Source organism: Macaca nemestrina, chromosome 11 (assembly GCF_043159975.1).
Source record: "Macaca nemestrina isolate mMacNem1 chromosome 11, mMacNem.hap1, whole genome shotgun sequence".
In the NCBI taxonomy this organism is placed as follows: Eukaryota; Metazoa; Chordata; class Mammalia; order Primates; family Cercopithecidae; genus Macaca; species Macaca nemestrina.
Window position 1 is genome coordinate 116,980,414 of NC_092135.1, and position 23,183 is coordinate 117,003,596.

At 44.0% G+C, this 23,183-nt stretch overlaps 2 long non-coding RNA genes across 4 annotated transcripts in view; one reads left to right on the plus strand and one right to left on the minus strand.

Moving 5' to 3' along the window:
• Positions 1–1,804: 1,804 nt before the first annotated feature.
• LOC105481236 (uncharacterized) lies at positions 1,805–22,333 on the minus strand. 3 transcript variants are annotated; one of them, XR_986852.1, is made up of 3 exons: positions 22,248–22,333; positions 8,719–8,927; positions 1,805–2,733 (listed from the first exon to the last, which is right to left on the minus strand). It is a non-coding gene; the product is annotated as an uncharacterized lncRNA (long non-coding RNA). The 3 variants fall into 3 exon arrangements; XR_011610066.1 differs by lacking the exon at positions 22,248–22,333 and adding an exon at positions 10,527–10,973; XR_986851.2 differs by lacking the exon at positions 22,248–22,333 and adding an exon at positions 10,392–10,973.
• The window catches only part of LOC105481235 (uncharacterized), a 28,388-nt gene continuing 16,148 nt past the window's right edge, over positions 10,944–23,183 (plus strand). The window contains exon 1 of the long non-coding RNA XR_011610067.1: positions 10,944–11,493. This is a non-coding gene — a long non-coding RNA (uncharacterized lncRNA). The remainder of the gene's footprint in view (positions 11,494–23,183) is intronic.

Genomic DNA, 23,183 nt, shown 5'->3' on the forward strand with positions numbered 1-23,183 from the left:
GTCTCTCCAGGCCCTGCACCCCGCCCTGTGGACCCCTCTGGGTTATGCTGAGCCAGCCCAGGGCCACGGGTAGCCCAGACTGCACTTTGGTGGGAATCAGAAAACGTCCCCCCCCTGGGTGGGAGGCGCCCCTCTTCTGCCCTACAGGAGAAGGCAGTCCAGGAGTCTGCAGAGCAAGACAGTTGGAGTGCTCTGCCACCACCCTTGCCCCCTGCCGTCCCTTCTTCTCCCCTCCCTCCTCCGCCTGCGGGTCTGCAGGGGCTCGGGTAGGGCTTCGCGCCTCCCGCGGTCCAGCTGCCTACATCTGGCCAGCAGCTGGGAGCCGCCCACCGCGAACTGCTGAGGACACAGCGCCCTCTGTTGGTCAGAGGCGGCGGCGCACCAGCTTTCGGGCCTTGGGGCGCGTAGCCCCAGTTAATTGGGTGGGTCTCAACTCAGCCGCTGCCCTTTGACTTTGGGAACCAACCGTCCTCCGCCTCGCGCGGCGCCCAAATCCCACTTCACCGGCCCATTGCTTTCCGCCGGCCGCGGCCTTGCTGGCCCTCTTTCCTCCGTCCCTGTGTGCTTAAAACCCAGCTCAGCTACCTACCTAGCTGTCCACCAACCTCCCATTTTCGACTTGTCTCGGCTTGGTCCGCAGGTTCTGCGGCACTATCTCTCCGCGCCCAACGTAAAAGTCCTTAAATAGGAACATGATTACATAAGTCACCGTCCATTTGCTCAATGGAATTCCTTGCCGCGTCCTTAAAAATGAGGCGTTTGAAGTATATTTAGTTCCTGAGACCGTGTTTGCTCTAAATGGATGGGGGGCTGGAGGAGAATATGCAAGATACAAAATAGCACAGGGCAGCGTCCCTCTTTAACTGCAAAAAATTATAGATGCGATTTGCATTTTGAAGTCTAAAATAGACATCAAAATGCTAACAAATTATTTTTGGATGGTGGGCGTATAGGTGGCTTAAAATTTGTTCTCTGTTTATCTGCATTTTCCATCTGTCTATAATGAACGTGTGTTACTTGGGCACATTAATAATTATATATACAGATTCTTTTCTCCCAAAATGTGAGCATCAAATTATATCATTAGATTACACTAAATTTTATTTAAATTAATTTATGTAATTTTGTTTGGGACAGGGCCTCGCCCTGCCGCCTAGGTTGGAGTGCAGTGGTGCAAATCAAGGCTTGCTGCAGCCTGGACTCCCAGAGCTCAAGCGATTCTCCCACCTCAGCCTCCCGAGTAGTTGGGACTACAGGACTACAGGCGCATGCCACCACAATCGGTTTTTCGGTGTGTGTGTGTGTGTGTGTGTGTGTGTGTGTGTGTGTGTGTGTTTTAAGAGGCGGAGTCTCGCTTTGTTGTTCAGGCTGTTCTCTGAACTCCTGGGCTCAAGCGATCCTCCCGCCTCCGACTCCCAAAGTGTTGGGGTTACAGAGACTGAGTCACTGCCCCTGGCCAGAATACACTAAATTTTTAAAAAGATCCCGTTTAAAACTAGGAATTGGGGGACCTGGCCTCCTGACAAGAGCTAATATAATTATGTCATTGTGATTTTCTTTTTAAAACTTTAATGGTTTGTAGTAAGAACAGGCTTCCAATCTCTGAATCCCAGGGCCCAGGGAAGTTAAGAAGTTGTTAGTTGCTTCCATGTGGAAGTCAAATCCATATGCACATTCAGTATTGTCTGTGAATGGAATAATGGGTTTACTTTCCATTGCATTGCACATGTATGAAGATGCTGCCATGATTAATAATGTAGAAAATTTGTAAATAGGTATTAAACCTTTTTAAAAATTATCTTCTTTTTGCAACATTACACATTATTAGCTGCCCTCTCCTTATATATATGGAACCCTTTGGTGTCAGTGGTTAATATTGCACTGCCTCATCCTCCTCTCACTCTCCACTGCCTTAGGGATTTCATTCACTCTTTCCTTGTCTTTTTCTTTTGAAGTAATTTCAAAGGTATAGAAAAGTTACAATGATATACAAAGAACTTCCCCCTTTCCTGAACCACTTATGAGTAAGTTGCCTCCATGATGCCTCATTACTCCCTAATATTTTAATATATATTTCCTACAAATGAGGACATGCTCCTTCATAATCTAACACAATGCTCACAATCAGGAAATTAACATCGATACATTGGTTCTATATAACCCCCAGACCTTACTGCACTTTCATCAATTGGCCCAATGCTGTCCTTTATAACCAAAGGATCAGTCCAGGATTATTCATTGCATTTAGTTGCCGGTCTTTCCAGTCTCCCTCTGTCTGAAATGATTCCTAAGCCTTTCCTTTACTTTCATGACTGGGACAATTTAGAAGAACAGTACAGTGCTATTGTAGAAATGGCCCTTAATTTGGGCTTATTTGTTGTTTCCTCATGATTAGATGTAGGTTATGCAACTTTGACAGCAATATTACAGATGTTGAGTGTTTTCCTCATTACCTCATTATTTATTTTGATGCTTAAAATTTCCCAGATTTTGTCCAGTTGCCAAGCTGGTTTCTATTGCCATAATTCTTTGAGCACTTGCTTACTTTCTGTCACAGCAAGATGTTCCAGACTCATCTTGTACTTTCTCTGCCACAGCTCTGGAATCAGCCATTGCTCCAAGGGATGCTTCTTTCTTTTAATAGAGAATGATGTGTAGAAGCCAAGATCTGGGTGCTAGATGTGCTCATTGTTCTAGGAGTGTCATTGTTTCCAGACCTCTCAGTGGACAGTCCTAGAAAATATATGTATTATTATACACACATTTATGTCTTCTATCTTCTATCTATCTATCTATCTATCTATCTATCTATCTATCTATCTATCTATCTATCTATCTATCTATCTTCTATTGATCTTTCCATGTAAAAAACAATGAGTTCACCTTTGATTCCAATCCAACACCACAGGACTTATTTTTGTTTTCTCCTTTTCCATTTTTGTAACTTCTCTTTTTCTTATCAGATTAATCCTGTGTAAGTAACTGGTTCATCATCACTGCTACTGCTCCCTCCACTCCCCTTGCAGACACTGTCTTCTTCCATCTTGGGCTTTCACAACCTATGCCAGCCCAATGTCCCCTCTGCCCCTACATGGGTGCCTTGTCTTGCTTGGCTCTACATTATGGCTTTTGAGTGAAATTATTCAAAAAGAAAGACCAGCAGGCAGGCAGGAAGGCTGAAAATGGTTTCACTATTCTTGGGGCTTTTTAAATTTTATTTTATTTTATTTTATTTTATTTTATTTTATTTTATTTTATTTTTGAGACGGAATCTTGCTCTGTCCCCCAGGCTGGAGTGCAGCGGCGCAATGTCCGCTCACTGCAAGCTCTGCCTCCTGGCAGAGCTTCATGCCATTCTCCTGCCTCAGCCTCCCAAGTAGCTGGGACTATAGCCGCCCACCACCACGCCTGGCTAACTTTTTTGTATTTTTAGTAGAGACAGAGTTTCACCATGTTAGCCAGAATGGTCTCGATCTCCTGACCTCGTGATCCACCAACTTCAGCCTCCCAAAGTGCTGGGATTACAGGCGTGAGCCACCGTGCCCGGCCTCTATTTATTTAAGACAGGGTCTCACTTTTCGCCCAGCCTGGAGTGCAGTGTTGCAAATACAGCTCATTGCAGCCTTGACTTCCTAGGTTCAAGAAATTCTCCTGCCTTAGCCTCCCAAGTAGGTGAGACTACAGGTGTGCACTACCACCCTTGGCTAATTTTTGTATTTTTTGTAGAGCTAGGTGTTTCGCTACGTTGCCCAGGCTGGTCTTGAACTCCTGAGCTCTAGTGATCCACCCACCTCAGCCTTCCAATGTGCTAGGATTACAGGCATGAGCCACTGTGCCTGGCCATTTTTGGAGCTTTAGATGTACTTCTCAATCCTCTCTATTCAGTAAATGGCAAATGCTCTTCCAGTTATTCCCATTAAAAAATATCCTAGAGTCATCAAACTCATTGGCAGATCATGTTAGTTCCCCATCAATTTCTATCTAAAGTCTGATCACATGTCACTTCCTCCATCATTACCTTCCTGGTCCAAGCCATCATCATCTCTTGGCTTAATTGACTACAGCTGTCTCCTAGTTGCTCCCCTTGATTCTGCCATTACACAACCCCAGTCTATTCCATACCCAGCAGCCCAAGTGATCCTTCTAAAGTGTCAGTCATGCAATGTGCCTCCTCTGCTCAAAGGTCTCTAAAGTCTTCCTATCTTACGCAGCACAAGAGCCAAAGTACTTAGTACAATTAGCTGGGTGTGGTGATGTGCACCTGTAGTCCCAGCTACTCGGGAGGCTGAGGCAGGAGAATCTCTTGAACCCGGGAGGGGGAGGTTGCAGTGAGCTGAGACTTACAGGTCACCATGACTTACAAGGCTCAATAGGATTGGCTCCCTGCCACCTCTTTCACCTCATTTTCTCCTCCAACTCTCTCTCATCCACTTTACTTCAGTCACACTGGCCACCTGCAAATTCTTTGAACAATCCAAACACTGTCTTGCCTCAGGGCCTTTGCACCTCCTCCCTCTGCCTGAAATAGGTTTCCTCCAGATAACCACATGAATGCTGTTTTCCTTCATTTGGGACCTCACTGAAACATCTCCTTATGAGAGGGGCCTTGCATGGTACATCATGCCTGGAAACCCAGTGCTTTGAGAGGCTGAGGCGGGAGGATCACTTGATCCCAGGAGTTCAACTCTACAGTGAGCTATGATCAAGCCACTGTACTCCAGTCTGATTGACAGGGCAAGACCCTGTCTCAAAAAAGAAAAAAAAAAAACCCACAAAAAATAAACAGAAAAGAGGAGCCTTGGCAGAACATCCTGTATAACATAGCAAACTTCCTCTTACCTTTACCTTGCTTTATTTTTCTTCATAGTATAAATCACATATTTGACCGTATTTGTGTATTTGTTTACTCTCTGCCTCCATGCTCTACAATGGAAACCCTATGAGAGCTGAGACTCTCTTGTTTTTTGCTGTATTTCTAATGCCAAGAATGGTATTGAGTACATAGTAGGAACTCAATAAATATAAGTGAATAAATGAATAAATAAATAAATGTCTATGGAAATGACTACTAACTTCTGTCTTCAGGCCCAATATTCCTTCCTGTGATCTTTCTTGTTTTTTCTTTTGAGACAGAGTCTTGCTCTGTCACCCAAGCTGGAGTGCAGTGGTGTGATTTCAGCTTACTGCAACCTCTGCCTCCTGGGTTCAAGTGATTCTCTTGTCTCGGCCTCCTGAGTAGCTGGTATTACAGGTGTGCACCACCATGCAGGGCTAATTTTTGTATTTTAGTAGAGACAGGGTTTCACCATGTTGACCAGCCTGGTCTTGAATTCCTGAACTCAGGCGATCCACCCATCTTGGCCTCCCAAAGTGCTGGGATTACAGGCGTGAGCCACCACACTCGGCCTCCTATGATCTTTCTTGAAGTTCCAGCTGCCAGCTATACATGTTTTGCTGTATGTGTGTGATACCACCAACTCAAGTTTTATTTTATTTTATTTTATTTTTGAGACAGAGTCTTGCTCTGTTGCCCAGGCTGGAGTGCAATGGCGCCATCTCGGCTCACTGCAACCTCTGACTCCTCTGCCTCCCGGGTTCAAGCTATTCTTCTGCCTCAGCCTCCTGAGTGGTTGGGATCACAGGCACCTGCCACCACGCCCAGCTCATTTTTTTGTATTTTTAGTAGAGATGGGGTTTCACCATGTTGGCCAGGCTGGTCTCGAATTTCTGACCCCAAGTGATCCGCCCACTTCAGCCTCTCAAAGTGCTGGGATTACAGGCGTGAGCCACCACACCCAGCTCAAGCTTTATTAATGCAGATTCATTATCTTATGCATGTATTTGCTAAGGGCTGAGACTTTGTTTTGTTTACTGCTCTTCTCTCAATGCCTAGCACAGTGCTTGGCATAGACCAGGCATTTAATATTTGTTGAATAAATGAATGAATGACTTTCCCCTCCAAACCAGTTCTCCTTAACTTGCTTGTTCCTCTTTGTCACGTCATCACTTTCTTAGTCACTGAGCCTCAAAACTGCTGTAAACTTGGACTCTCACCTTCTCTGCTCTTTTCTGTATTCAATCAGTGACCAAGATCTGCTTATTCTTCTACTTCATTCACACAGTCAATATCCTAGTTCACCACACACCTCAAACATCACAACGGCCTTCCTACTAGCATCTCTCATTCCTCTTTCTTCCTTTTCAATCCATCCCTATCTTATTGTTCTGTTTTTCTCTCCCACAAAGTGCTCTGATCATGTCATTTCCTCTGACTAAAGCTCTCAATGGATCTTTGTACCAATTTGGGTTCTTAATTGCAAACAACAGAAACAGACCCTGGTTCACTTAGTAGAAGAGGAATTTACTGGGATGACATCAGGGAACTCACAGAATTGACGGGAAGCCTCAAGACCAGGCTCAGGAAGCAAGCAGGAGCCAAGAGAAGCTAGGCAGCTAGAACTTTAGCTAAATCCTGTCCCAAGTGCAGCCTGATTAAGGGGCTACAGCCCCTGGGCTTGGGGGCTGCTTCCCACATGGCTACCACCACCCTGAGCACTGGCTGCTGCCGCCTCTGGGGTGAATTATAAACAGTCCTGTTCCTCCTTGGGTCACTTACTGAAGATTTAGAGTCCTGATTGGGAGCATTGATTTGGCTGTGATCTTCCTGCCAGGGGCCAGGGGAGCAAGTATCTGACTTCTCACTAAGACTCATATTAGAGAGACTCCACCAGCATATGAAGGGGGCTCAGATGCTGGGCAGCTAAAGACTCCAGTGTGTATCCATATGCAGGTTCCTCAGCACTGAAGCCCTCCACCATCTGCCATAAACGGCCATCTCCAGTTTTTTCTCACTTGCGCACCATGTTCCACTGAAGCATGACTGTGCAGTTCCCTGATCTGTCCCTTCCTGCCTCGGCCCCTGTAATAGCTGGGCCCCAGAGATGGTCCCCTGTGAATCATGCTTCACACTTGTGTATTGTCCCCTCCCCTTGAAAGGGTCGGTCCATGCTTCCTTTTCACTGAGCATGCTGTGGAAGCGAAGCTGCATGACTGCCGAAGAGAGGGAAGAGGAAACTTTGCAGTTTTTGCCTCAGTCTCTCGGAATGTTCACTCTGGGGCAAGTCAGCCACTGTGTATGAGATCTGTCTACCCTGAGACCACCATGCTATGAGGAACCCGAAACAAGCCACGTGGGTAGGCTGTATGGAGAGAGAGTAATGCCTGGGCAGGCCCTACCAGTTCCAGATGAGGTGCTAGACATGTGACTTTAAAAAGTCATTTTGGGGCTGGGCTCAGTGGTTCACGCCTATAATCTCAGTGCTTTGGGAGGCCGAGGCAGGCAGATAACTTGAGGCCAGGAGTTCAAGACCATCCTGGCCAACATGGTGAAACCCCATCTCTATCCAAAATACAAAAAATTAGCCGGACATGGTGGCACATGCCTGTAGTCCCAGCTACTCAGGAGGCTGAGGCATGAGAATCACTGGAACCTTGGAGGTGGGAGTTGCAGTGACTGAGATTGCACCAATGCACTCCAGCCTGGGTGACAAAGTGAGGCTCTGTCTCAAAAAAAAAAAAAAAAAAAAAAAAAGTCATCTTGATATCCAGCCGAGTTGAGCCTTCATTCAGATGACTCCAGTCTTAGCCACCATCTGACTGAACTGCTTGAGAGACCCCACGTGAGAACTGCCCAGTTGATTGCAGTCAACCCACAGGACTGTGGGATGTAAATGGTTATTTTAAGCCACTGAATTTTGGAGTGGTTTGTTACTCAGTAATAGGAAATGGAAACAGCCCCTCTGTGGTCCATGTGTCCCTCTCTCTGGAATGTACCCTAACTGTCCTGTCTTAGCTCCATGTCCACTCACATCTGCTCTTGTCAAAATCCTTCCAGGGAGCGTGGCACAGTGCAGAGGAAAGAGCCAGGCTTTGGGGTCAGCCTGTGCGGCGGGAGGGGTTGAATCCTAGTTTAGTCTCTCACTATCCCTGTGACCTAAAGCAAAGTCATTAAGTTCTCTGGACCTCAGTCTCTGTATCTGCTATATTGAAATAAAAACACCGATCTGCTGAAGTTGTTTTGAGGACTAGATGTAATACATGTAAAGTACCTAGACATCTCACCCATTTTAGTCTTACCGAATGGTGGTCCTTAGCAGACACTTAGCCTTCTAGCCTTGCATCAAATGGCACTTCTGAGGTCTAATTCTCATCACTTATAAATTATATGGTTTTGGAAAATTCCTTAAATTTCTCTGAGCCTTACTCTCCTCATGTGTAACACACCTAGACCCTTAAGCCATGTCCCTTAACCAGCATGGCATCAGAAATCCTTGGAAAAGGAAGTAAACCATGGCCACAGTTGGGGTTCCCCGGTATCTGGTGGGCTGGGGGACTGTAGTGGATGGCAGACTGCAGGGGAGGAATAGCAGAGGCCTGAGAGCTCATCACCCTGAGTGAGAAAAAAGTTTCACTGGACGGGGAAGGGGTCCGCCAAACAGGGCAGAGGGAGGAGTGCTATTTGGAATGCTGTGAGGCTGGGCATGACCATTGGGGCTCAGTGTACCTCCACCCTCACTCCCTAAGGCCTCAGGCCTTCCTGGTGGAAAGGGAAAGATTTGGGGTATATGGCAAGAACAGGCTCACCAGGACACAGACATCTCTGCTGTGGGAACTCCTTATGAAAGAGCTGAGAATGAGAAACAGAATATGCTTTCCCACCTCAGTGAGAGAGAGATGTCAGAGAACCATGGGCCACGGGGCAGGCAGAGAGGCAGCAGGTGACGGTGAGATGAGCGGCATTTGGCAGAAGCCCCGACCATGTAGGGAGCAACCCCACCTGGCTTCTTCTCAGACTGTCACTGAAGGTGAGGGCACATGGAGATCTGGGAAGTTCCAGAAAAGCGCACACTGTATGATCCCAGTGGCATCTGCAAAAACAGGCAAAGTTAACTTATGCAGTTGGAAGGCAGGATAGTGGCCCGGTGCAGTGGCCTGTAATTCCAGCCCAGGAGGTCGAAGCTACAGTGAGCTATGATCATGCCACTGCACTTCAGCTTGGGTGACAAAGCAAGACCCCATCTCCAAAAAATAACATAACATAACATAACATAACATAACATAACATAACATAACATAACATAACATAACATTAGAAAGGCATGATAGTGGATATCCCTGCAGGGGATGCAGTGAATAGAGGGAAACAGGAGAAGGGTTTAGGGAGCTGATAATGATTTGTTTCTTCCTCAGGGACCTGATTACACTACTTTGTTCATTGTGTTAAAAGTTAAGTGCACGTAGGATTTGTGTATTTTTCTGTATGTTACTTCACTAACAAGTCAAGGCCGGGTGCAGTGGCTCACACCTGTAATCCCAGCTCTTTGGGAGGCCGAGGCAGGCGGATCACGAGGTCAGGAGATCAAGACCATCCTGGCTAACACGATGAAACCCCATCTCTACTAAAAATACAAAAAATTAGCCGGGTGTGGTGGTGGGTGCCTGTAGTCCCAGCTACTTGGGAGGCTGAGGCAGGAGAATGGCGTAAACCCAGGAGGCAGAGCTTGCAGTGAGCCGAGATTGCGCCACTGCACTCCAGCCTGGGTGACAGAGCGAGACTCTGCCTCAAAAACAAAAACAAAAGCAAGTTAAAATACACGCACATGCACACACACACAGCTGTTTTGGGAAGAAGAGGAACAGTCATTCCCCAGTTCAAGCCCTTTGAAGTGGCACCACATAGTGAAGTGGGTAAGAGATTAGGGGGCTGGCTAGGAGCAGTGGCTAATGCCTGTAATCCCAGCACTTTTGGGGAGGCCGAGGCAGGCGGATCACCTGAGGTCAGGAGTTAGAGACCAGCCTGGCCAACATGGTGAAACCCCACCTCTACTAAAAAACACAAAAATATTAGCTGGGCATGGTGGTGAGTGCCTGTAATCCCAGCTACCCGGGAGACTGGGGCAGGAGAATCGCCTGAACCCGGCAGGCAAAGATTGCAGTAAGCCGGGATCACGCCACTGCGCTCCAGCCTGGGCAACAAAAGCGAAAACTCCGTCTCAAAAATAAATAAATAAGATTAGGGAACTGGAGGCAAGGACCACACGGTGTCTGGCCAGACTCTACATTTCTTCTTCCATTCATTCACCATTCACTCTGGTTTATTAAGCACCTCCTGCTCCTTGAACACTGTACAACACGTGAGAGGATAAAAGATTATCAATAGCAGCAATTTCCATTTATTGAGAGCTTACTATGGAGTAGGCACTGAACCCTCACGATAATCCTGTGAAGTATTATTATTAACCCCATCAGTTGAAGAAAAATGAGCCCCAGAAAGGTTAAGCAAGTCGTTTAAGGTCACAGAACAAAGAAGGTGCCTGGATTTTCCTATGCACCTGTATCTGTGTGGACCCAAAGCCCCGGCACTTCACAATGAGCTCCAGCGTCCCCTAGAAATCTAGGGACCGAAGGACCTGTTGACAAACTGCTCTACGATAGTAATGGGGCCTTAGAGCTGCAGCCAGACTGACTTCGAGTTTTGGCCGCATCCTTTTCTGTGATCCTCGGCAGGTTCCTTCACTCTTTTGAGCCTCACTTTCCCCATTTGTATAAAGAGGGTAAAAAACCACGCCTTTCTCTCGGGGTTATTGTGGGTATCCATTGAGAAGACGTGTGTGGAGCCAGGTGTCCGGCACCCAGTGAGAGCCCAGAACGGTCATTACGACGTCTGAGTCTTTATCACTCGTGCGCAGCACAGCACGACCCTGAGCACAGGGTTGAAGGCGGTTCCCGGCGCCTAGCCTCTCGATAGGAACCTTTAGGGACGGGTGGACTTAAAGGAGCCGGTAGGCCTTAACAGTCCAGCCGATGCTGCCACATAACGGGCCTGGGGAAAAGCCCAGATCCCAAGTGCCAACACAGCAGCCGACCTCAGCCGACCTGAACCAAACCGCGGGCGAGGCTGCTCGGGGTCAGCGCCAGCGATGAGACGGCGCGCTATCGCGAGATCTGTGGGACCCACGCGTTTACAAGCCGGAAGTGAGGGGCGGGCCTAATGCGGCGCGCTCCTTTTGAAACCTGAGACTGAGACCTGCGGAGGGCGAGGGCGGGTTGGAGGTCGCTGTCCTTTCTGGGAACCAAGCAGGGGTCGCAGGAGGGCGGGGATGGGTCAGCGGTCCCCTCTGAGTGGGGTTTGGCTGGGAGAGGCCACAGCTTCATCTTTGGGAAGCTACCCTGGGCCGGCCACACGCCGCGAGCCAGACTGGCAAGGCCCCTCCGCCTCCACTGTGCTCCTCTACCCGAGAAACTCAGCTTAGCCCTAGCCTCCCGGCAACCTCCCTTTGGCTCCGCCTTTTAAAGGGCCTTTACGGTAAATAACCCCGACGCTTAGCGGGGCTGCTGCTTCTGGGCCCTCAAACTTACCCAGGCCCCTTCCATGGCCATGCAAGAGGGAGGTCTTAACAACGTGTTCACACGATCATGGTTTAAAAAATATATGTAAGTAGCAAAACTAAAATATTTTAAACCAAATCTGTTCTTAACAGATTTAATGATTTTAACTTAACAGGTTTAAAGAGACCACTGTCTTTTTCCACTGTGACTGCCTATCTGAAGGCATTGGAGTGGCTGTGGCCAGTTTTAGGCATTTTGGAGTAGGGAATACACTGAGTTTGAGTTTATGTGGCTCCTGTGTATGCTTACGTTTTTGCTAGGCTTCCAGGAATACCCCTAAGTCCCTACTGTGCTGAATTACAAGCACAGTGACCTGAGTGTTTCAGAAGTCTTGGTCATAGATGTCCAGCATCAAAAAAATGGGGAGATATATTGGTCACAGTATAAGGTAATGTGAAGTTCCTTGATCGCTTATGGCGCATAACAAAAGGCTTGGTAGTTTCCCAAGTTTGACAACCATCCTAAAATAAGGAGTTGGAAAACTGGATCTTTTCTAAGCTAGCAGCGATAGCAAATTTTGATCCACCATTAGGGAGAGGAATGACTCAATTATCTTCCTTTTCTCTTCATAGAATGACAAAAATGTTGTTAAAGAGGCCATGAAAGAATACACAGCCAAAAAATGTGGTGAGAAAGTGCTTAGTGATATGCCAGGCAGTTAATTTAACAAATAGTGTTATTTTCAATTTTTTGTGTGTGATGTTTTTGGCATGAGCTTTTTCAATTTTGTAGAATGATGTAATTTCTTTTCTCGTTTTAAATATTTATATTTGTACCTACTTTTGTATTTTAAATTTTCTATTCTTTTTCTTAACGAATACCATGAGATTATATAAGCTCAGGCCCCCAAATCTACATCTGCCCTTGCATGGTTGTTATCCCCTGGTAACCACTCTGCTCAGGGCAGGGCATGTGTTTATTGTCCTAATTTTTGAGATGAGATGGAAGCCCAGAGAGGTCAAGTCTCTTACCCAAGGCTTTGCTGCTGAGACCAGCAGAACTAGAACTAGAACCCAGATCTTTTGGTTCAGTTCAGACGTCTGGTCACACCAGAGAAGTGTCCTAATCTAAAACATTTCGCCATCTTCAGGGAGTGGAGTTGAAGTGTGTCTGCTTGGCCTGCCTTTGGGTTCTGGATTGTACCTAGCCCACTGAAGCTAAAAGGGAACGAATTATGTTTCTGAAGTGCCTCCCAAATCTCAGATGATGGCAGCCTACTCTGTGTTCTCCCACCCACCTCTCCCCCAGCAATGAAAGAAGGCTAGCATCTGGTAGGAGACAACCACTGATGAACTTCAGCCATGGGACCTCGCTCTGTGTCAGGGTGGGAAGTATGGAATCCTTGAACAGAAACAGAATCCGCTGGTGAACCGGCTGTGTGTGAATATGCATGGGAACATGTCTTTGTTATTTCTCAAGCCAAATGTATTTTTGGTCTGTTTCCCTGGAGACTTATAGGGAATAGGGAGAGGCCTTATCAAGTGTAGTATAATTTTGCCAGTCCCACTTCCTTTCCAATTCCCCAAATTAGTCACCCCATCTCTCCACCTGGACTGATTTTTCCAAGGTCACTAACAACTTTTTTTTTTTTAAATCCAACTTTTCAGTCTTTATCTTTAATCAAGTCTCCCTGCTGCCTGTGTTCTACACCCAGGCTGGAGTGCAGTGGCACGATCTCAGTTCACTGCAACCTCTGCCTCCCAGGCTCAAGCGATCCTTCCACTTCTGCCTTCCTAGTAGCTGGAACTGCAGGCTCGTGCCACCATGCCCGGCTAATTTTTTGTATTTTTTGTAGAGATGGGGGTTTCACTATGTTGCCCTGGCTGGTCTTGAACTCCTGAGCTCAAGTGATCCTCCCACCTTAGCCTCCCAAAGTACTGGTATTACAAGTAAGCCACCGTACCTGGCCTCCCAGTGGTTTTTTCAAATGTAAATCTGATCCACCTCCACTTAAAAGTTCATCATTGCTCCTCATTGCTTTTAGGATAAAGACTCAGTTGAGCCCAGTCATCTCCAGTGTAGTCCCAGTCACTCATATTGATCTTTCCTTTCTCCCACGGGCCATCCACCTCCCTGACACAAGACTTTTGCACATGGTCCTTTTATTTATACCTACTATTTCCAGACATTGTTTTGGTGCTGGGGATACGGTGGTGAACAAAGCAGGCAAAAATTCCTGCCATTCTAGAGTTCACTTTCTCGTGGTTGCTTTTTGGTTGGAATGTTCTTGACCTTTTTGTTTTGTTTTGTTTTTGTGTTTTTTTGTTTGCTTTTTCATAGGAGGGAGTTTAGGATTTATTTATTTTAGAATAACAGCTTTATTGAGATATAATGCACACACCTTAAAACTCATAAAATTCACCCATTTAAAATGTGCAGTTCAATTTAGGATATTCAGAGTTGTAGACCAGGCATGGTGGCTCACATCTGTAATTCTAGCTCTTTGGGAGGCCGAGGTGGGTGGATCACTTGAGGTCAGGAGTTTGAAACCAGCCTGGCCAACATGACGAATCCCCGTCTCTACTACAAAAACAAAAAAATTAGCCAGGTGTGGTGGCGGGCACCTATAGTCCCAGCTACTTTTGGAGGCTAAGGCAGGAGAATTGCTTGGACCCAGGAGTCGAAGGTTGCAGTGAGCCGAGATCGCACCACTGCACTCCAGCCTGGGTGACAAAGCAAGACTTGGTCTCAAAAAAAACCCCCAAAACAAAAGAATATTCAGAGTTGTGAATATTGATCCTACCATCACCACAATCAATTTTGAATTTTTTTTCATCACCCCAGAAAGAAACCTTAAACCCCTTAGTAGTCACTGCCCCCAACTCCCCCAGCCTAGACAGCCAGTCTACTTTCTATCTCTTTGGATTTGCCAGTTTTGTACATTTCATATAAATAGAATCATGTGGTCTTTCGTGACTAGCTTCTTTCACTTGGCATAATGTTTTCACGCTTCTTCCATGCTGCCATGCCGTAGCATGTATCAGTACTTCAATTTTATTGCCAGGTAATATTCCATGGTGTGATAGACCACATTTTGTTTATCTGTTCATTTGTGGAAGGACATTTGGGTTATTTCCACCCTTTGGCTATTATTTTTTTTTTTTTATTTTTTTTTTTGAGACAGAGTCTCGCTTAGTCGCCCAGGCTGGAGTGCAGTGGCGCGATCTTGGCTCACTGCAAGCTCCGCCTCCCGGGTTCACGCCATTCTCCTGCCTCAGCCTCCCGAGTAGCTGGGACTACAGGCGCCCGCCGCCTCGCCCGGCTAATTTTTTGCATTTTTAGTAGAGACGGGGTTTCACAGTGTTAGCCAGGATGGTCTCGATCTCCTGACCTTGTGATCCGCCCACCTCGGCCTCCCAAAGTGCTGGGATTACAGGCATGAGCCACCGTGCCCGGCCCCTTTGGCTATTATTAATAATGCTGTTCTGAACATTTATGTACAATTTTTTGAATGAACATACATCTTCATTTTCTTGGGCATAAACCTAGGATTGGAATTGCTGGATCATATGATAGCTTTATGTTCAACTTTTTGAGAAACTGCGAGATTTTTACAAAGTGGCCGTACCATTTTACCTTCCCAACAGTATATGAGATTCCAGTTTCTCTACATCCTTGCTATTATAGGTTGCATTGTGGCTCCTCAAAATTCATGTGTTGAAATCCTAATCCCCTGTACCTCATAATGTGAACTTATTTGGAAACAGAGTCATTATAGATGTAATTAGTGAGGCTAAGATGAGGTCATATTGGAGTAGGTTGGGCCCCTTATCCAACATTACTGGTGTCTTTTATAAAAATGGGAAATGTGGACACAGACACGCACCCAGGGAGAACGGCACATTAAGACTGGAATTATACTGCCATAGCCAAGGACCTACCAGAAGCTAGGAGAGAAACCTGGAACAGATCCTTCCTTGGGGCCTTCAGAGGGAGCATGGCCCTGTTGATAACTTGATCTTGGACTTCTTGCCTCCAGAACATGAGACAACAAATTTATGTTGTTTAAGTCACTCAGTCTGTGGTACTTTGTTATGGCAGCTTTAGCAAACTGATACACTCTCTGACACTTGTTGTTTTCCATTTTTGTAATTATAACCATTCTACTGGGTGTGAAGTGGTATCTCATTTGATTTTGATTGGCACTTCCCTATGCAAATGATGTTGAGCATGCTTTCATGTGCTTATTAACCATTTGTATATCTTCTGATAAATGTCTATTCAAATCCTTTGCTTCTTTAAAAAAATTGGGTTGTCTTTTTTATTACTGATTTTTAGGAGTTCTTGATGTAGTCTAGATAGAAGCCCCTTATTACATATATGTTTTGCAAACATTTTCTCCTATGCTCAGGTATCTTTTCACTTTCTTTTTTTGTTTTAGAGACAGGGTCTTCCTCTGTCACCCAGGGTAGAGTGCAGTAGTACTATTATGGCTCACTGAGCTCACTGAGGTTGCAAACTCCTGGGCTCAGAAATCCTCCTACCTCAGCCTCCTGAGTAGCTAGGACTACAGGGGTGTGCCACCAGGCCTGGCTAATTTTTTTTCTTTTTTCTTTTTTTTAAGAGATGGAGTCTCACTATGTTATCCAGCCTGGTCTTGAACTCCTCGCTTCAAGCAATCCTCCCACCTCAGCCTCCCAAATTATTAGGATTATAGGCTTGAACCAGTGAGCCCAGCCCTGTTTTCACTTTCCTGATGGTGTCCTTTGAAGCACAAAAGTTTTTAATTTTGATGAAGTCCAATTTATCTATTTTATAACTTTATTGTTTGTTTTGGTGTTGTATCTAGTCCCCTTCTGTCCTGGTCTACCTCAAATGCCACTTCCTCAGGGAATATTGCATTTCTTTAATATATGCAAACTATCTTTGCAATTACAAATTTTTTTTGAGTGAGATTTGTTTGGTTGTCCTCCCATCTGGACTGTAAATTCCAAGAGAGTAGGGTCCAAGTTAGGTTTCTGTCTTCTCATTCTCTCCCTATGCCCCAGCACAGTGCCTGCTGGGTAGCAGGTGCTCAGAGTTGCTGAATGAATAAATGCTGAGTTGACTCTGGACCATTCCCTCCATGAAACGCTCTTTTTTTTTTTTTTTTTCCCGAGATAGGTCTCACTGTGTTGCCCAGGCTGGAGTGCAGTGACACGATCTCAGCTCACTGCAACCTCCGCCTCCTGTGTTCAAGTGATTCTTCTGCCTCAGCTTCCCGAGTAGCTGGGATTACAGGCACCCACCACCACATCTGGCTAATTTTTTGTATTTTTAGTAGAGATGGAGTTTCACCATGTTGGCCAGGATGATCTCAAACTCCTGACCTCAGGTGATCCGCCTGCCTCGGCCTCCCAAAGTGCTGGGATTACAGGTGTGAGCCACCGTGCCCAGCCAACACACTCTTTATTTGGCCTTGAGAATACCCACCTCCTGCTTTTCCTCCTACTTCTCCAACTGCTCCTCAGTCTGTCTGCTGATTCGTCTTCATTTATCCATCCAGCAGATTGAGACAGAAGGTTAAGTAGGATTGGGATTGGGGGCACAGGCCCTAGCCCTCCTCTCCTCTCACCCTTCACACTCTTTGCCTCCACTACCAGGGCTTTAATGACCATTTTTAGACTAACGACTCTCAAATCTGTTAACTACCTAGATGGCTTTCCTAAGCTGCATATCCAACTGCCTACTGGATGCCTCTAGTGGAATGTCATATAGATTGCTAAAATGCAACATGGTCACAGCCTTTATCTTTCCTTACCCCCAGTCCCAATCCTGCTTAACTTTCTATCTCAACCTGTTGCCCCAAACCTGAAATCCAGGCGTTGTCTGTCTTAGGTCAGTTTCCCCAGAAATAGACCCTGAGATGAAGATTAGTATGCAAGTGATTCATCAAGGGAGTACTCCCAGGAGGATGTGGAGAAAGCAGAACAAAACATGGGGGTAAAAGTCAAGCAAGAGTACAGTTTTAGGCCAAGCCCCACAGAGGTACTTGGCCTGATGCCACAGGGGAACACTTGGAACTTGCCCTGACTCCATTCCAATTGTCTGGAAGAGTTTGTATAGAATTGGTATTATTTCTTCCTTAAATGTTTAGTAGAATTCACCAGGGAAGCCAACTGGGCCTGAAGTGTCCTTCGTGGGAAGGTTTTTAGCTACACATTCAATTTCTTTGATAGCTATCCAGTTACTTTGATTCTCTGTTTCTTAAGATTTTTGGTAAATGAACACAAAGAATGTGTGGCAATGTCTAGATTTCAGGGGTTAACAGGTTGAGATCGAAGGTTAACCAGGATTAGCTGGTTATTAATATAGTCACTATGAATTTCTTTTAGTATTGGCATCGTATGTATTTTAACCTATTTGTTTCCTTATATTTAAAGTGTGTTTCTTTTAGGCAGCATGTAGTTGGGTCTTTTTTTTTTTTTTTTTTTTTTAATCCAAACTGACAATCTGTGCCATTTAATTAATGAAATTACATTTAATGTGATTTTTAAAATATGATTAGGTTTGTCAGCACCTTGCTATTTGTTTTCTATTTGTCCTATCCATTCTTTGTTTCCTTTTCCACCTGCTTTTGAGTTGACTATTTTTGTGTTTTTTTAAAATTCTGCTTTATTTTCTTAATTGGCTTTTTGCTATAACTCTTTTTTTTTTTTTTTTGACAGGGTCTCGCTCTGTTGCCCGGACTGTAGTGTAGTGGTGTGATCACATTTCACTGCAGCCTCCGACTCCTGGGCTCAAGCAGTCCTCCCTCCTCAACCTCCCCAGTAGCTGGGATTACAAGTATGCTCCACCATACCTGGCTAATTTTTAAATTACTTCAGAGACAGTGTCTAGCTCTGTTGCCCAGGCTAGTCTTGAGCTCTTGGCTTCCAGTGATCCTCCTGCCTTGGCTTCCCAAAGTGCTGGGATTATAGGAGTGAGCTACCACATCTGGCCTGTAATTATTTATTTTAGTGGTTGCCATATGGTTTATAACATACATCTTAAATTTATCATAGTCTATGTATTCAGGTTCACTAATCTTTTCCTCTTTTACATTTAATCTGCCAATCCTTTTCAGTGTATAATTCATCTCACACATTGTAGCTTTCATCTCTGGATGATCAGTTTAGGTCTTTAATTTTAGGCATCTTCTTTTTTTTTTTTTTTTTTTTTTTTTTTGAGACGGAGTCTCGCTCTGTCGCCCAGGCTGGAGTGCAGTGGCGCGATCTCGGCTCACTGCAAGCTCCGCCTCCCGGGTTCACGCCATTCTCCTGCCTCAGCCTCCCGAGTAGCTGGGACTACAGGCGCCCACAACCGCGCCCGGCTAATTTTTTGTATTTTTAGTAGAGACGGGGTTTCACCGTGGTCTCGATCTCCTGACCTTGTGATCCGCCCGCCTCGGCCTCCCAAAGTGCTGGGATTACAGGCGTGAGCCACCGCGCCCGGCCAATTTTAGGCATCTTCTAAGTGTCTGCTTAACTTTTGTATGTACAAAATACAGTTGTAACAATTGTTTTACTGTCCTTGTCTGATAATCCTAACACCTATGTCAGTTCTAGGTTGGCTTCCATTGATTTATTTTTCTCCTCCGTATAGGTGATATTTTTCTGCTTCTTTGTAAGCCAGGTAATCTTTGATCAGGTGCCAAACATTGTAAAGTTTACTTTGTTGGGTGCTAGATTATTTTGTATTCCTTTAATTATGTTTGAACTTTGTTCTGGGATGCAGTCATTTGGAAATGGTTTGATCCTTTTGAGTTTTGTTTTAAGCTGGGCCATAAAGGAAATCTCAGGAAATTTTATAGGATTGAAATCTCTGACAAATTAAGCTAGAAATCAATAACAAAAAACAACTAGAAGATTACAAAATATTTGGAAGTTAAGCAACACACTTGCTAAAAATGTTCTCATGGGCCAAAGAAATCACAGTGGAGATAAGACAATGTTTAAAACTAAATGATAACAGAGAAATGGCGTATCAAAATTGTGAGTTCATTGAAAGTGCTTACAAGGAAAAGAAAAAAAACCTGTGGGGTATTTTGATAATTGTTCAATGTATATTGGAAAAGATGGCATTCTGCAGCTATTGGGTATGATACTTATATGTCATCTAGATCAGTTTGTGAATCATGTTATTCAAAATCTCCTATATCCTAATGATGATTTCTTGTCTACTTATTCTACCAGTTACTGAGAGTGATGTGCTAAAAAAATCTCCAACTATTATTATGGATTTCTGTCTTTCTCCTTTTAGACCTGTCAGTTACTACTTTATGTTTTGAGGCTGTTTTTAATTGAATATGTAGTTAGGATTTTATATTTTCCTATTAAAATTTCCCTTTCATTATTATGAAATGTCTCTTATTATCTCTAGCAATACTTTTTTCCTTATGTTTATGATACCAGTACAGATACACCAGCTTTGTTCTGGTGTTTTCATGACTTACTTTTTTTTTCTTTTTTAAAAAAAATCTTTTTTCTTTCTCTCTCTCTTTCTTTCTTTCTTTCTTTCTTTCTTTCTTTCTTTCTTTCTTTCTCTTTCTTTCCTTCCTTCCTTCCTTTCTCTTTCTCTCTCTCTTTCTCTCTTTCCCCTCCCTTCTTTTCTTTTCCTTTCTTTTCTTTTCTTTTCCTTTCTTTTCCCTTTCTTTTTCTTTTCTTTTCTTTTTTTCTTTCTGGAGTCTCATTCTGTTGCCCAGGCTGGAGTGCAGTGGCACAATCTCAGCTCACTGCAACCTCCACCTCCTGAGTTCAAGTGATTCTCATGCCTCAGCCTCCCAAGTGGCTAGGATAACAGGCGTGCACCACCACACCCGGCTAATTTTTGTATACTTAGTAGGAACGGGGTTTCACCATGTTGGCCAGGCTGTTCTCGAACTCTCAACCTCAGATGATCCACCCACCTTAGCCTCCCAAAGTGCTAGAATTACAGGCATGAGCCACCACACCCGGCTAAAAATCCCTTTATTTTCAACCTTTATGCATCCTTATGTTTAAGGTGTGTCTTCTATAACAGCATATAGTTGTTTTTTTCTTGTCCAGTCTGAAAATCTTTGCCTTTAATTGATTTATATTGTGGTAATTACTGATACTGTAGGGTTTAAAGTATACCATTTTACCATTTTTTTCCATTTTTCACATCTGTGTTTTATTATTAAAACATGTTTTATTATTAAATAAAAAAATCTGTTATTTATTTTTTACCTCTTGCCTTCTTTGGATCAATCAATATTTTTCTAATTATTTCATTTTCCTGCTCTGTAAATTAGTAGTCACATGTTTGCTCTTATTGTTATTTTATTACCCTAGATATTATAGCATGCATCCTTGACTTAATTAAGTCACCCTTGAATTAGTACTTTCACCCTTTTCTAAATAACTCTAGGGACCTTATGATACTTTAATTCAGTTTAGCATTAGCCTGGCTTTCATGTTATTGTTGTCATGTTTTTTTTTTTTTTTGAGACAGAGTCTTGCTGTGTTGCCCAGGCTGGCCTTGAACTCCAGGGACAAGTGATCTGCCCTCCTTAGCCTCCCGAGTAGCTGAGATTACAGGAATGTGCCACCACACCTGGCTACAGCAAGGCTTTTGACAGAAATGGTTAAAAGAATTCAAAACTGAGGATCCTAGTGCTGAGGGTGTGATATTTTGCGTAATTCAGTAAGAATGTCTCTTACTTGATATATGAGTCCCGAAGATGGTAAGAGTTGATTTATTTAGACAGAGTTAATTTTAATTAGTGAAAACTAAAGAACTGACTTTTACTTTGGTCTGATGTATGATTGTTTCACTTTTGCTGCAGTAGCACCTACAAGAGGACCAACATTCCCCAGGAAATTCTGTCCTTTAAAACCATGAGATTAATAACCTTGGTCTGGAAGGTATTCATAGAAAGAAGCTTAGAATGTTTGATTTTTGAGCATGAATTAACTGTACAGTCATCAATTAAATAAGCTGATTCACTGAGTAATTGTTGAGATTATCTTTCTGGACACTGAATAATGCTAGCCCAAAATGGGGATTTGACATTGATATATTCTTTCCTATTAACAAATCCAGTTTTCTTTCTTCCTCCTATCCTCCCTCCCTCTTTCTTTCTTCCTTTCATTTCCTTTCATTTGCCTTTCTTTCCTTCCTTCCCTTCTCTTTCACAATATTTTACTTTTAAAAAATTATGAAATCCATCATGCACACTTCAATGTGTTAAATGAATATGTACATTTTAAAGATTAATAGTCCAGTGAACATCTATGTACCCACTACTCAGGGTGAGAAACAAATATAACGATTGTCTCGTGTGTTCCCTATGGGCCCTTCCCCAATTCTTCCTTCTCCACAGAGACCATTTCCACCTGCCTTCTGTGGTAGTTATCTTATAGTCCTCTTCATAATTTCTAACACCTCTGAATTCTTCATATATATATATAAAATATATATTCTTTATGTATATAAATTTTATATATATATAAGTTCTTTAGTTTTCGCTAATTAAAATTAACTCTAAATAAATTAACTCTTACCAACTTCAGGACTCATGTCTTAAGTAAGAGACATTCTTACTGACCAATAACACAAAATATCACACCCCCAGCACTAGGATCCTCAGTTTTGAATTCTTTTAACCATTTCTGTCAAAAGCCTTGCTGTAGCCAGGTGTGGTGGCACATTCCTGTAATCTCAAGCTGCTTGGGAGGCTGAGGAGGGCAGATCACTTGTCCCTAGGAGTTCTATATATATGAATAATTTACTCTCTATATAATAATTTTTGTGTATACACACACACACACACACACACACACACACAAAAACTGAATCAGTAAGGAATTTACACTTACTACTTTAGATGAAGAACCCCAGGAGAAGGTAAGATAACAGAGTCTCTGGGACAGAAGTGACCTCATTTTCCCTGAAAGTTTACAGGGCAAAGTCACAAGTGAGTCTGTTATGTTTAGGGTGTTTGTCCTCTTCAAATCTCATGTTGAAATGTAACCTTCAGTGTTAGAGGTGGGACCTGGTGGGAGGTGATTCGATCATGTGGGTGGATCTTTCACGAATGACTTAGCACCATTTTTTGGTGATGTTCTCTCCCAGTTAGTTCACATGAGATCTGGTTGTTAAAAAGAATCTGAGACCTCCCCCTTCTCTCTTTTGCTCCATCTCTTCACCATGTGATGTGCTGTCTGCCCTTCACTTTGTGCCATGATTGAAAGCTTCCTGAGGCCTTCACAAGAAGCTGATGCTGGCACCACGCTTCCTGTACAGCCTGCAGAAACATGAGCCAAATCAAAACTTGTTTTCTTTATAAATTACCTAGTCTCAGGTGTTTCTTTATAGCAGCACAAGAATGAACTAACACAGAGTCTATGGGAAATAGGACTCAAAAAATTGGTGGCAGGGTGAAGTGTCACCCAAATACTGGTCATCGGGCAGGAATATGGTCAGGGGAGTAGGCTGCTCTTATTTTCTCACTCAGAGTTCCCACAGCCTACTTTCAGCTCTAGGGAATGGGTCAGAACAAAACATTTTTGTGGGAGTGAAATAAATATCTTTAGATAATCCACATAGGAGGGTAAGTAGGGAAGAACAGGAACTTCATCAACACATGATATATTAATCCATTTTAACTACAAAGAACTACCTGAGACTGGGTAATTTATGAAGCAAAGAGGTTTAATTTACTCACAGTTCCACAGGCTTAACAGGAAGCATGGCTGGGAGGCCTCAGGTAACTTACAATTGTGGTGGAAGGGTTAGGGGAATCAAGCATGTCT